Raw genomic sequence first — 13,671 nt, 5'->3', positions numbered from 1 at the left:
AAACCACTGAACCAAGCTTAGGAGGACAAAAACCAAAAGGAAGAAAGAATTCAACCTTCTTCAAGGAAAGAATTCAAGTTTCCTTGAAGGCTGGGAAAAGGAGACTTCAAATACAATGACTTGGGAAAAAAATGAAAAGGCAGAGAAATACTGCACAAATGAAGGAACAAACTAGAAACACAGAAGTCCAAATATATGAAGAGGAAATACAAAAATTACCTGAAAAAGAATTCAGAATAATGATAGTAAAGATGATTAAAAACCTTGAAAACAAAATGGAGAAAATGCAAGAATCAACTAACAAAGACCTAGAAGAATTAAAGAATAAGCATACAGAGATAAACAACACAATTACTGAAATTAAAAACACTATAGAATGAATCAATAGCAGAATATCTGAAGCAGAAGGATGAATCAGTGAGCTGGAAGATAAAATGGTGGAAATAACTTCTGAAGAGCAGAATAAAGTAAAAAGAATGAAAAGAGCTGAGGGCCATCTCAGAGACCTCTGGGACCATATCAAATGTACCAACATTTGAATTATAGAGGTCCCAGAAGAAGAAGAGAAAATGAAATGTATGGGAATATTTTTGAAGAGATTATAGTTGAAAATTTCCCCAGTATGGAAAAGGAAATAATCAATCAAGTCCAAGAGGCACAAAGAGTCCCATATAGGAAAAACCCAAGGAGAAACATGCCAAGACACATACTAATCAAACTAATAAAGACTAAACACAAAGAAAGCATATTAAAAGCAGCAAGGGAGAAGCAAAAAGTAACATACAAGGGAAACCCCATACGCTTAACAACTGATCTTTCAACAGAAATTCTGCAGACCAGAAGGGAACGGCAGGATATATTTAAAGTACTGAAAGGGAAAAATCTACAACCAATATCACTGTACCCAGCAAGGATCTCATTCAAAACTGATGGAGACGTTAAAAGCTCTTCAGACAAGCAAAAGTTAAGAGAATTCAGCACCACGAAACCAGCTTTACAACAAATGTTAAATGGACTTGTATAGTCATGAAATACAACAGAAGAAAAAAGATCTACAAAATCAACCCCAAACAATTAGAAAATGGCAATAGGAACATAAATATCAATAATTACTTTAAATGTAAATGGATTAAATGATCCAACCAAAAGACACAGACTGGCTGAATGGATACAAAAACAAGACCATATATATGCTGTCTACAAGAAACCCACTTCAGACCTCAAGACACATATAGACTGAAAGTGAGAGGATGGAAAAATATATTCCATGCAAATGGGAAGCAAAAGAAAGCTGGAGTAGCAATCCTCATATCAGACAAAATAGATCTTAAAATAAAGAAGATTACAAGAGATAAGGAAGGACACTACAAAATGATCAAGGGATCAATCCAAGAGGAAGACATAACAATCGTAAATGTCTATGCACCCAACATAAGGGCACTTTAATACATAAGACAAACACTAACAGACATAAAAGGAGAAATTGACAGTAACACAATAGTAGTAGGAGACTTTAACACCCACTCACATCAATGGACAGATCATCAAAACAGAAAATTAATAAGGAAATACAAGTCTTAAATGATACATTAGATGAGCTGGGTCTCATTGCTCTCTTCAGGACATTCCATCCAAATGCAGGAGAATACACCTTCTTTTCAAGTGCACATGGAACATTCTCCAGGATAGACCACATCTTGGGTCACAAATCAAACCTCAGTAAATTTAAGGAAATTGAAATTGTATCAAGCATCTTTTCTGACCACAACACTATGAGACTAGATATCAATTACAAGAAAAAAACTGTGAGAAACAAAAACACATGGAAATTAAACAACACATTTCTAAATAACCAACAAGTTACTGAAGAAATCAAAAGGGAAATAAAAAATTTCTAGAAACAAACGACAATGAGAACACAACAACTCAAAACCTATGGGATGCAGCAAAAGCAGTTCTAAAAGGGAAGTTTATAGCAATACAATCTTACCTCAAGAAACAAGAAAAACATTGAACAGACAATCTGACTTTATACCTAAAGCAACTGGAAAAAGAAGGAAAAAAAAAACCCAAAATTAGTAAATGGAAAGAAATCATAAAGATCCGAGCAGAAATATATGAAAAGGAAATGAAACAAACAATAGTAAAGATTAATAAAACTAAAAGCTGGTTCTTTGAGAAGATAAACAAAATTTACAAACCCTTAGCCAGATTCATCTAGGAAAAAAGAGAGAAGAATCAAATCAACAAAATTAGAAATGAAAAAGGAGAGGTTACAATAGACAATGCAGAAATACAAATGATTATAAGAGACTATTATGAACAACTATATGGCAATAAAATAGATAACCTGGAAGAAATGGACAGATTCTTAGAAAAGTTCAATCTTCCAAGACTGAACCAGGAAGAAATAGAAATTATGAACAACCCAATTATAAGCACTGAAATTGAAGCTGTGATCAAAAATCTCCCCAAAAACAAAAGCCCAGGACCAGATGGTTTCACAGGAGAATTCTATCAAACATTTAGAGAAGAGCTAATGCCTATCCTTCTAAAACTCTTTCAAAAAATTGCAGAGGAAGGAACATTTCCAAACTCATTCTACGAGGCCACCATCACCTTGATACCAAAATCAGACAAAGGCAACACACAAAAAGAAAACTACAGACCAATATCACTGATAAACATAGATGCAAAAATCTTCAACAAAATTTTAGCAAACAGAATTTAGCAACACATCAAAAAGCTCATACACCATGATCAAGTTGGGTTTATTCTAGGGATGCAAGTGTTCTTCGATACACGCAAATCAATCAATGTGATACACCATATTAACAAACTGAAAGATAAAAACCATATGATCATCTCAATAGATGCAGAAAAAGCCTTTGAAAAAATTCAGCACCTATTTATGATTAAAACTCTTCAAAAAATGAGCATAGAAGAAACCTACCTCAACATAGTAACGGCCATATATAACTGAACTGAATGATAAGCCTACAGCAAACATTATTCTCAATGGTGAAAAACTGAAAGCATTCCCCCTAAGATCAGGAACAATACAAGAGTGTCCACTTTCACCACTATTATTCAACATAGTCCTGGAAATCCTAGCTGCTGCAGAGAAGAAATAGAAATAAAAGGAATCTAGATCAGAAAAGAAGAAGTCAAGCTCTCACTCTTTGCAGATGACATGATACTGTACATAGAAAACCCTAAAGATAGTATCAGAAAATTACTAGAGCTAAACAGTGAATTTAGCAAAGTTTCAGGATACAAAATCAATACGCAGAAATCATTTGCATTTCTATATACTAATAATGAAAAATCAGAAAGAGCAATTAAAGAATCAATCCCATTAACCATTGCAACAAAAAGAATTAAATATCTAGGAATAAACTTACTTAAGGAGAAAAAAGAATTGTACACAGAAAATTATAAGACACTAATGAAAGAAATCAAAGATGACATAAACAGATGGGGAGATATTCCATGTTCCTGGGTAGGAAGAATACACATTATGAAAATGACTATACTACCAAATGCAATCTACAGATTTAATGCGATCCCTATCAAATTACCAATGGCATTTTTCACAGAACTAGAATGAAAAATTTCACAGTTCATATGGAAACACAAAAGACCCCGAACAGCCAAAGCAGTATTGAGAAAGAAGAATGGAACTGGAGGAATCAAGCTTCCTGACTTCAGGTTATACTATAAAGCTACAGTCATCAAGACAGTATGGTACTGGCACAAAAACAGAAATATAGACCAATGGAACAAGATAGAAAGCCCAGAAATAAACCCATGCACCTATGGGTACTTTATTTTTGACAAAGGAATCAAGAATATACAATGGAGCAAAGACAGCCTCTTCAGTAAATGGTGCTGGGAAAACTGGACAGCTACATGTAAAAGAATGAAATTAGAACACTTCCTAACAGCACACACAAAGATAAACTAAAAATGGACTAAAGACTCAAATATAAGATCAGAAACTATAAAACTCTTAGAGGAAAACACAGGCAGAACACTCAATGACATAAATCAAAGCAAGATCCTCTATGACCCACCTCCTAGAGTAATGGAAATAAAAACAAAAGTAAACAAGTGGGACCTGATTAAACTTAAAAGCTTTTGCACAGCAGAGGAAACTATAAGCAAAGTGAAAAGAAAACTCTCAGAATGGGAGAAAACAGCAAATGAAACAACTGACAAAGGATTAATTTCCAAAATATACAAGCAGCTCATACAACTAAATATCAGAAAAACAATGCAATCAAAAAGTGGAGAAAAGACCTAAACAGACATTTCTCCAAAGAAGACCTACAGATAGATGGCTAACAAACACAGGAAAAGATGCTCAACATCACTCATTATTAGAGAAATGGAAATCAAAACTACAATGAGATATCACCTAAAACAGGTGACTGGTTAGACTGGCCCTCATCAAAAAGTCTACAAACAATAAATGCTGGAAAGGGCGTGGAAAAAGGGAACACTCTTGCACTGCTGGTGGGAATGTAAATTGATACAGCCACTATGGAAAACGATATGGAGATTCCTTAAAAAACTAGGAATAAAACCACCATATGACCCAGCAATCCCACTTCTAGGCATATACCCTGAGGAAACCAAAATTGAAAGAGACACATGTATCCCATTGTTCATTGCAGCACTATTTACAATAGCTAGAACATAGAAGCAACCTAGATGGCCATTGACAGATGAATGGATAAAGAAGTTGTGGTGTATATGTATACAATGGAATGTTACTCAGCCATGAAAAGGAGCACATTTGAGTCGGTTCTAATGAGGTGGATGAACCTAGAACCTATTATACAGAGTGAAGTGAGTCAGAAAGAGAAAAATAAATACTGTGTTCTAACACATATATATGGAATCTAGAAAAATAGCACTGAAGAATTTATTTACAGGGCAACAGTGGAGAAACAGACATAGGGAATAGACTTATAGACATGGGGACAGGGGAGGAGAGGATGTATGGAAAGAGTAACATGCAAACTTACATTACCATATGTAAAATAGATAGCCAAGGGAAATTTGCTGTATGGCTCAGAAAACTCAAGCAGGGGTGCTATATCAACCTAGAGGGGAGGGATAGGGAGGGAGATGGGAAGGAGTTTTAAAAGGGAGGGGATATATGTGCACCTATGGCTGATTCATGTTAAGGTTTGGTAGAAAACAGCAAAATTCAATAAAGCAATAAAATATATATATATTTTAGAAGCTATTCCTCATATATATATATATATATATATATATATATATCTTCCAAATCCTAGGTTATTCAGCTTTCGTTCTGTGCTTTTTTTCCCCAGAATTTTAATAGTGTTATTTCTTACATCTTAAATTGAATAAAGTAGGGAAAACCACTAGACCATTCAGGTATGACCTAAATCAAATCCCTTATGATTATACAGTGGAAGTGAGAAATAGATTTAAGGGCCAAGGCCTGATGAACTATGGAATGAGGTTCGTGACATTGTACAGGAGACAGGGATCAAGACCATTCCCATAGAAAAGAAATGCAAAAAAACAAAATGGCTGCCTGGGGAGGCCTTACAAATAGCTGTGAAAAGAAGAGAAGCGAAAAGCAAAGGAGAAAGGGAAAGATATAAACATCGGAATGCAGAGTTCCAAAGAATAGCAAGAAGAGATAAGAAAGCCTTCTTCAGCAATCAATGCAAAGAAATAGAGGAAAAACAACAGAATGGGAAAGACTAGTGATCTCTTCAAGAAAATCAGAGATACCAAAGGAACATTTCATGCAAAGATGAGCTCGATAAAGGACAGAAATGGTATGGACCTAACAGAAGCAGAAGATATTAAGAAGAGATGGCAACAATACACAGAAGAACTGTACACAAAAGACCTTCACGACCCAGATAATCACCATGATATGATCACTGACCTAGAGCCAGACATCCTGGAATGTGAAGTCAAGTGGGCCTTAGAAAGCATCACTATGAACAAAGCTAGTGGAGGTGATGGAATTCCAGTTGAGCTATTCCAAATCCCAAAAGATGATGCTGTGAAAGTGTTGCACTCAATATACCAGCACATTTGGAAAACTCAGCAGTGGCCACAGGACTGGAAAAGGTCAGTTTTCATTCTAATCCCAAAGAAAGGCAATGCCAAAGAATGCTCAAACTACTGCACAATTGCACTCATCTCACACATTAGTAAAGTAATGCTCAAAATTCTCCAGCCAGGCTTCAGCAATATGTGAACCATGAACTTCCTGATGTTCAAGCTGGTTTTAGAAAAGGCAGAGGAACCAGAGATCAAATTGCCAACATCCGTTGGATCATCAAAAAATCAAGAGAGTTCCAGAAAAACATCTATTTCTGCTTTATTGACTATGCCAAAGCCTTTGACTGTGTGGATCACAATAAACTGTGGAAAATTCTGAAAGAGATGGGAATACCAGACCACCTGATCTGCCTCTTGAAAAATTTGTATGCAGGTCAGGAAGCAACAGTTAGAACTGGACATGGAACAACAGACTGGTTCCAAATAGGAAAAGGAGTTCGTCAAGGCTGTATATTGTCACCCTGCTTATTTAACTTATATGCAGAGTACATCATGAGAAACGCTGGACTGGAAGAAACACAAACTGGAATCAAGATTGCCAGGAGAAATATCAATAACCTCAGATATGCAGATGACACCACCCTTATGGCAGAAAGTGAAGAGGAACTCAAAAACCTCTTGATGAAAGTGAAAGTGGAGAGTGAAAAAGTTGGCTTAAAGCTCAACTTTCAGAAAACGAAGATCATGGCATCCGGTCCCACCACTTCATGGGAAATAGATGGGGAAACAGTGGAAACAGTGTCAGACTTTATTTTTCTGGGCTCCAAAATCACTGCAGATGGTGACTGCAGCCATGAAATTAAAAGACGCTTACTCCTTGGAAGGAAAGTTATGACCAACCTAGATAGCGTGTTCAAAAGCAGAGACATTACTTTGCCAACAAAGGTCCATCTAGTCAAGGCTATGGTTTTTCCTGTGGTCATGTATGGATGTGAGAGTTGGACTGTGAAGAAGGCTGAGTGCCGAAGAATTGATGCTTTTGAACTGTGGTGTTGGAGAAGACTCTTGAGAGTCCCTTGGACTGCCAGGAGATCCAACCAGTGCATTCTGAAGGAGATCAGCCCTGGGATTTCTTTGGAAGGAATGATGCTAAAGCTGAAATTCCAGTACTTTGGCCACCTTATGCGAAGAGTTGACTCATTGGAAAAGACTCTGATGCTGGGAGGGATTGGGGGCAGGAGGAGAAGGGGACGACAGAGGATGAAATGGATGGATGGCATCACTGACTTGATGGACGTGAGTTTGAGTGAACTCCGGGAGTTGGTGATGGACAGGGAGGCCTGACGTGCTGCGATTCATGGGGCAGAAAAGAGTCAGACACAACTGAGCGACTGATCTGATCTGATTTCTTACATTTAGGTCTATTATCCATTTCAAATTTCAAAAAAATTTTTTTAATATTGTATGGTATATTGGTCAAAATCTTTTTCTTTCTTCCTTTTTTTCCCTTTTCTCTTCTTCCTTTCTCTTTCTTTTCTTTTTTTCCTAAGCATCACTTATTGAAAAGATTATCCTTTCCCTATTGAACTGCATTGGATCCCCATCAAAAATTAACTGACCCTATATTTATGGGTCTATTTCTAGACTCTGTTCTATTACATTGATCTGCATGTCTATGCCAATACCATAGTCTCTTGGTAATGTAGTTTCATGATACACCTTAAAACCCAGTAGCATAAGTTTTGCAACTTTGTTCTTTTCCAAAATTGTTTTTGCTACTTCTAGGCCCTTTGTACCTTCATATAAACTTAAGAATCAGCTTGTCACTTTCTACAAAAAAAGCCGACGGTATTTTTGATGAGATTACATTGAATCTGTAGATTAATTTGGCAAGACTGTACAATATTAAATCTTTTAATCCATTAGCATGCTACATCTCTCCACTTTTTAGGTGTTCTTTAACTCCCTCAATAATGGCATATGGTTTTCATTGACCTGGTCTTATATGTAGCTTGTTAAGTTTATCTCTAAGTGTTTCATATTTTTGACAGGATTCTAAATGATATAATTTCAATTTTTGATTGTTTATTGCTAGTATAGAGGAAAACAAATGACTTTTGTATATTGACCTCATATCCTACAGCCTCACTAAACTGTCTTATTAATTAGCTCTGGTAATCTGTTTTGTGGGGCTTCCCAGGTGGCGCAGTTGGTAAAGAATCCATCTGCCAATGCAGGAGACACAAGGGACGTGGGTTCAATACCTGAGTCAGGAAAATCCCCTGGAGTCAGAAATGACAGACTACTCTAGTATTGTTGCCTAGAACATCCCATGGACAGAGGAGCTTGACGTTCTACAGTCCACAGTGTCACAAAGAGTCTATGTCACAAAATCTGTTTTGTAGGTTTGCAAGAACTATTTCTCTAGTTTGCAGATATCTAAGGTTTGTCTATCATGAATGATTAGGGACAATTTTGCAAACAAAGACAGCTTTAGTTATTCTTTTACAGTCTACATACTGTAGACTTTGTTTCTTTTTCTTGCTTTATTACTCGAAGATCTCCAAAACAATGCTGAACAGAAGTGGTGAGAGCTGACAACCTTTCCTTGTTTCTGGTCTTAAAGGTAAAACATACAATCTTTTACCATTAAGCCTGGTGAATTAGCATTAATTTTTTTGAGATGATATCCTCATTATCAGTTTGAAAGCATCCTCTTCCATTCCCTCTTTGCTAGAATATATATTTTTAAAATAGTAAATGGATGTTGAATTTTCTCAAATGCTTTTAAAATATTTATTGTGATGAGCATATGTGGTTTTTTTCCTTTTTTTAGTTTTTGTTGTGGTGAATTATACTAATTGATTTCTTTCATGTGACTGATCTCACAAGTCTAGGATAAACCCCACTTAGTTATGACATGTCAATTTTGTTGAGTTTTGCACATTCTTGAAGGAGGCATATATGTCTGTAATTTTCTTCTCTTATAATGTCTTTGTCTGGTTTTGACATCAGGTTAATGACCACTGAGATGATTATGGCTGCAGTGATTTGGGGTACTCATGAGCAATCATTAGATTACCATTAGATTTAGGAGAAAAAAAGGAAGTGTCTTTTGTGTAATTTATTATAGGTACCACAATTTTATTCAAAGTCTGGGATTCTTAAAGAATAAACTATTTCATCCAAAAGCAAATACAGGTCAACAGAATGAAAATAATTGGAAAGATAACACCCATTTTAGCAGAAAGTCTCCATATAAAATCACCTCTAAATAAGCATCTGGAAAAAGGAATAAATATTATTTCAGAGCTTGGTAAGAGGCTGGCACACTCCTGTTCTGCCCGTGCTCAAGAAGTTGGAGGGAAATCAAGAAAGGCACTCGGGGATGTTCACTGTACACCTCTGCTGCTGAGATAAGATGCAAATGGGGCAGCGGTGGGGATTCTCTTGATTTGTTTCATCTTCCTGATTTCCCTTGGCACATCTTCAGACTGACAGTGATGACACTGACCTCCTACTAATTGAGAGTGTATATGGGGAGAAGAGGCGACGATGTTGATTAAAAGTAACAATCGTTTAAGGAAACAAGGGGTCTGGACCCTTGACTGCTACCAGGAAAGAGATGTGGAGAAGCCCAAGGGAGCAGGTTGGAGATAGACTTGCAGCCTCAGCCCAGATGCCTGCATTTATGTGATGAGCAATAATCTCTGCATGCTATGTCAGTCCTGAGAGAGTCTTCTTCCCAAAATAATTATTTTATCTTCATAGCAAGAGTAGCTCTTATTTTCTATCCAAATTCACATCTTCATCTGCCTTATGGAAGCCCTGCCCTTACCAAGGCTTTGGCTGAGATGCTGGCTATGTTCTGCCAAGATCAGATCTTCCTCCTAATCTTTTCATGACACTTAAATCTGTAGTGACTTTGAAAGGAGGAGGTTTAGGATCCCATCATGTCTTCAGGATGAAAAAACTGAATAGAGACAAAAAAAAAAAAAAATCACTGTAGTCCCTAGCAGGGAGCTATACTACTCGAGTGGAGTGGTGGTCTCAAAAAATGGTCACTTATTTTCTGCCCACCTCCCTAGTCCCCTTAAAATCAGAGCCTGAGACAAAGGCTTACATACAGGTAGTTTACTTGAGAATGTGGCCGCAGGGGGCGGGAGTGAGAGAAAAGCAACAGAGAAGGAAGGGAAGCCAACAAAAGGATCTGTTGCTATGTGACCACAGCATGGGCAATAGGTCTTGACCCTGTGGAATTTTCTGAAGATCCATATGAAGAGCGTTTTAGAACGTCCACAGGGGATGAAAGAAGGAAATACGTATTTATCAGCTCTCATCTGCCCCTCATCACAAGTGGCCCTGGAATGTCAATACTCTTGCATTTTGAGCTGTCTACATAGGAATGTGGTGCCATCCCCATATTATGATCTGATCTTGTAACAGGAGCAGTTTTGAGAGACATGAGACAGCATGGAAGGGAATTATTAGGGACTTGGACTGAAGCAAGGATGAACCAGACAGGTCCCTGGTTTTAAATGTGAGAAGGGAAGTGGTGCATCTGTTTTTCAACAAGTCAGACATGGGTCCTGGGATGGGGCTGGCCTGCGGCTTCCCAGGTGGCACAGTGCTAGAGAACTCCGCTGCTAGTGCAGAAGGTGCAAGAGACGAGGGTTTGATCCCTGGGTCGGGAAGATCCCCCGGAGAAGGAAATGGCAACCCAGGTCAGTGTTCTTGCCTGGGAAATGCCAAGGACAGAGGAGCCTGGTGGGCCACAGTCCATGAAGCCATGAAGAGTTGGACACAACTGAAGGACTGAGCATGCATGCATGCACACATGGGGCTGGCCCAAGTTTGACAAGGTGTCATGGAGGAGCTGAGGTTGCAGATGGGAAACAAGAGCATTGCAGAGGAAGTTTAGAAGCAGTGACAAGATTTCAGAAATTAGGGGGTTGCAGAAGGATTAAAAGAAGGCGCAGACAGCCTCGAGGGCACAGAGAGGGTTCCAAGTTGCCCCACCCGCATCCCCAGGCTTGCAGAAGCCAGGCTAATCTCATGGCACGTACTAGGTTCCTCTGAATTGACTGTTTGCCTGAACACACAGTGTGATCCATGGGCTCAGAATGAGGGGATTGGTGCCACTGGCTGGGGCTGACAGACTAGGAATGTGCAGGACTCTCCGCTCTGCTGCGGCTGAGCAGGAGGCCTCTGCCTTGGAGGGGCTGACACATAACCCCTGGCCCTGATCCTACTCTGACATAACCCATCAGTGTGAAAGTGTGGAAGTGTTAGTCATTCAGTTGTGTCCGACTCTTTGCAACCTCATGGACTGCAGCCCGCCAGGCTCCTCTGTCCATGCAATTCTCCAGGCAAGAATACTGGAGTGGGTAGCCATTCCCTTCCCCCAGGAGATCTTCCTGACCCAGGGATTGAACCCAGGTCTCCTAAATTGCAGGTGGATTCTTTACTGTCTGAGCCACCAGGGATAACCTGCCAGTTGACCCTCAGACCCCAGGTAACCAGGCCCCCTTAACTCAGCTGACTGGGTGACTGCCCTACCCTTAACACCTAATCCTTTGAGGCTGAGACCAAACCCTCAGCCAGGACTAATAGCTCACTGACCTAGGACAGCATGAACACAGCAAGTATCCCAAACTATAACTCATGGTTCCTCTGTTAATTTCATTTGGGGGAAAAGAGCCGTGTTTTATTATAATGGGCCGGATATCATGGTAATAATGTAAGCAAACTCATTTTGACAAACTTCCCATTTTCATTGTTTAATATCAGTACTTTTCTTTTATGTTGTTTAAAGAGTGATCTCAGATTCTCTAGGTTTTCACAGACAAAACACACTGAATCAATGTTTTAGATTGAAACAAAGACATTGGAAGCAAATTTAAATAAGACATGGTTTTATACATCGTTGGCTGCGTAACAATTGATAGATTAGCTTCCCTTTATTTTTCTTCAAAGGAAAAAAAATTCCAGTTGAATGATGCTTTGAAAATAGCTAACTGGAAGCATGAGGGACTTGCTGAGAGAGTTGAGGTGACAAGACCACACATGTTCGTGTGTTTCCTGGGAAAAAAATTTTCCAATTTAAAGAGATTTGGGTGCTGCCGTTATTTCTTCAGCTATAATGCATAAGAATGGAAAAGATAGCTTTTCTTAAGAAAACATTAGGTGTCAACTTTTAAAAAAGTGACTTTTTTTCCTTTTTCAAGATGTTTCACTTATCTCTTCATAGTTTTATTATTTGACGTTGACATCTTTGACACACTCACCTTTCCAGCAGCGCTTGGGGACAGCACAGGGCTGTGTCTTCAGGAAACAGGAGCCTTGCTCCTCCGCATGGCTCCTCACACTTGCTGGACCACCGTCTCCTGAGGCACCTCCGCATCACCGAGACCCTTCCTCAGCCCTCTGTGTACCAGCCCCTGCTCCACCCTGTGCAAGCTCGTCTGCACACCTCTCTCCCTGTCGACTGAGACATGTTATCCTTGCTTCCGTTGCCAAATTCCTGGCAGATTGCTCCCTGTTCACCATCTTGTAAGATTAATTCTAGATTACAGTGTTTCTGAGTAGCTTGAGTTCCTAAAATAGGTTGCACATAGACCAAGGTGGAAAATTGAGCTAATTAGGTTGCTGAAATCAAATGAATTTTGTGTTATAACAGATCCTGGTCCATCAGACCCTCTCCTGGCAGTGTTAGCTCTTGAGCACTGCAGTAAAAATCAGAAATAAGCAAGAAGAAAGTCTTCTAAGTGACAAGTCCAATAACTGTCACAGAATCCACATAACTTTATTCCTTTGATTAAATTTAACAAAACGTTATTGAGTATTTTCTATCTGCCAGATGCTGTCCTGGGTGGTAGGAATACTGAGATGAATAATTTATCTCCCTCTCACCTTCTTCCAGAAAGGATCTGAGGCAGCTCGTAGCAGAAACATATAAAATAAAATGGCCAAATACAGGTTTTGAAAACTCTGGGCAAGGCAAATATGAATTAAAATAGGTCACGTCTAGGGGGAACAGAAGACATGGTTACACGGCCAATGACAGCCTTCGTAATTGTGATGCCTGAGCTGTGAATTTGACTCTAAGCGCATTAAGTGGCCAAGGCGAAAGGGAAAAATGGTCAGCTATACAGAGAAACTGTATAGTTACTCAGGGGGGAAACAACGAACAAGATATGGTTCCTAACGACAAGGAATTCTTCATTCGGCAGGAGAGACAGATCTGCAGCGAACATCTGTAGAGCAAAGCTGTGTCATGATGGTCTGTATAAAGTGTTAGGAGGATAGAAAGAGGGGGAAGTGTATTTCACTTGAGAAGGAGAAGATGCCCTGTGATCATTACCTCAAAAGAGGAAGTGGACACAGAGGAGAACGGTGTTTGAGGCCGAGGGAAACAGAACCATGACCCTCGATTATAGCGGCCCCCAGCTTTGCGCACATAAGCATTGCTTCAAGTGCTTGTTAAGACTCTGAGTCATGAGGACTGGGACTTTTCACAAGGACTCCAGAATGCTAGTTCTAGTGCAAAGTGACCAGACTTTTGGAAACTCTGAAATAGGCTCTCCCCTTGTTGCACAGCGAAAGATGAGG

The sequence above is a fragment of the Bos indicus genome, chromosome 3 (genome assembly GCF_029378745.1).
Source record: "Bos indicus isolate NIAB-ARS_2022 breed Sahiwal x Tharparkar chromosome 3, NIAB-ARS_B.indTharparkar_mat_pri_1.0, whole genome shotgun sequence".
NCBI classification, from domain to species: Eukaryota; Metazoa; Chordata; class Mammalia; order Artiodactyla; family Bovidae; genus Bos; species Bos indicus.
This window is presented reverse-complemented; position numbering follows the sequence as displayed.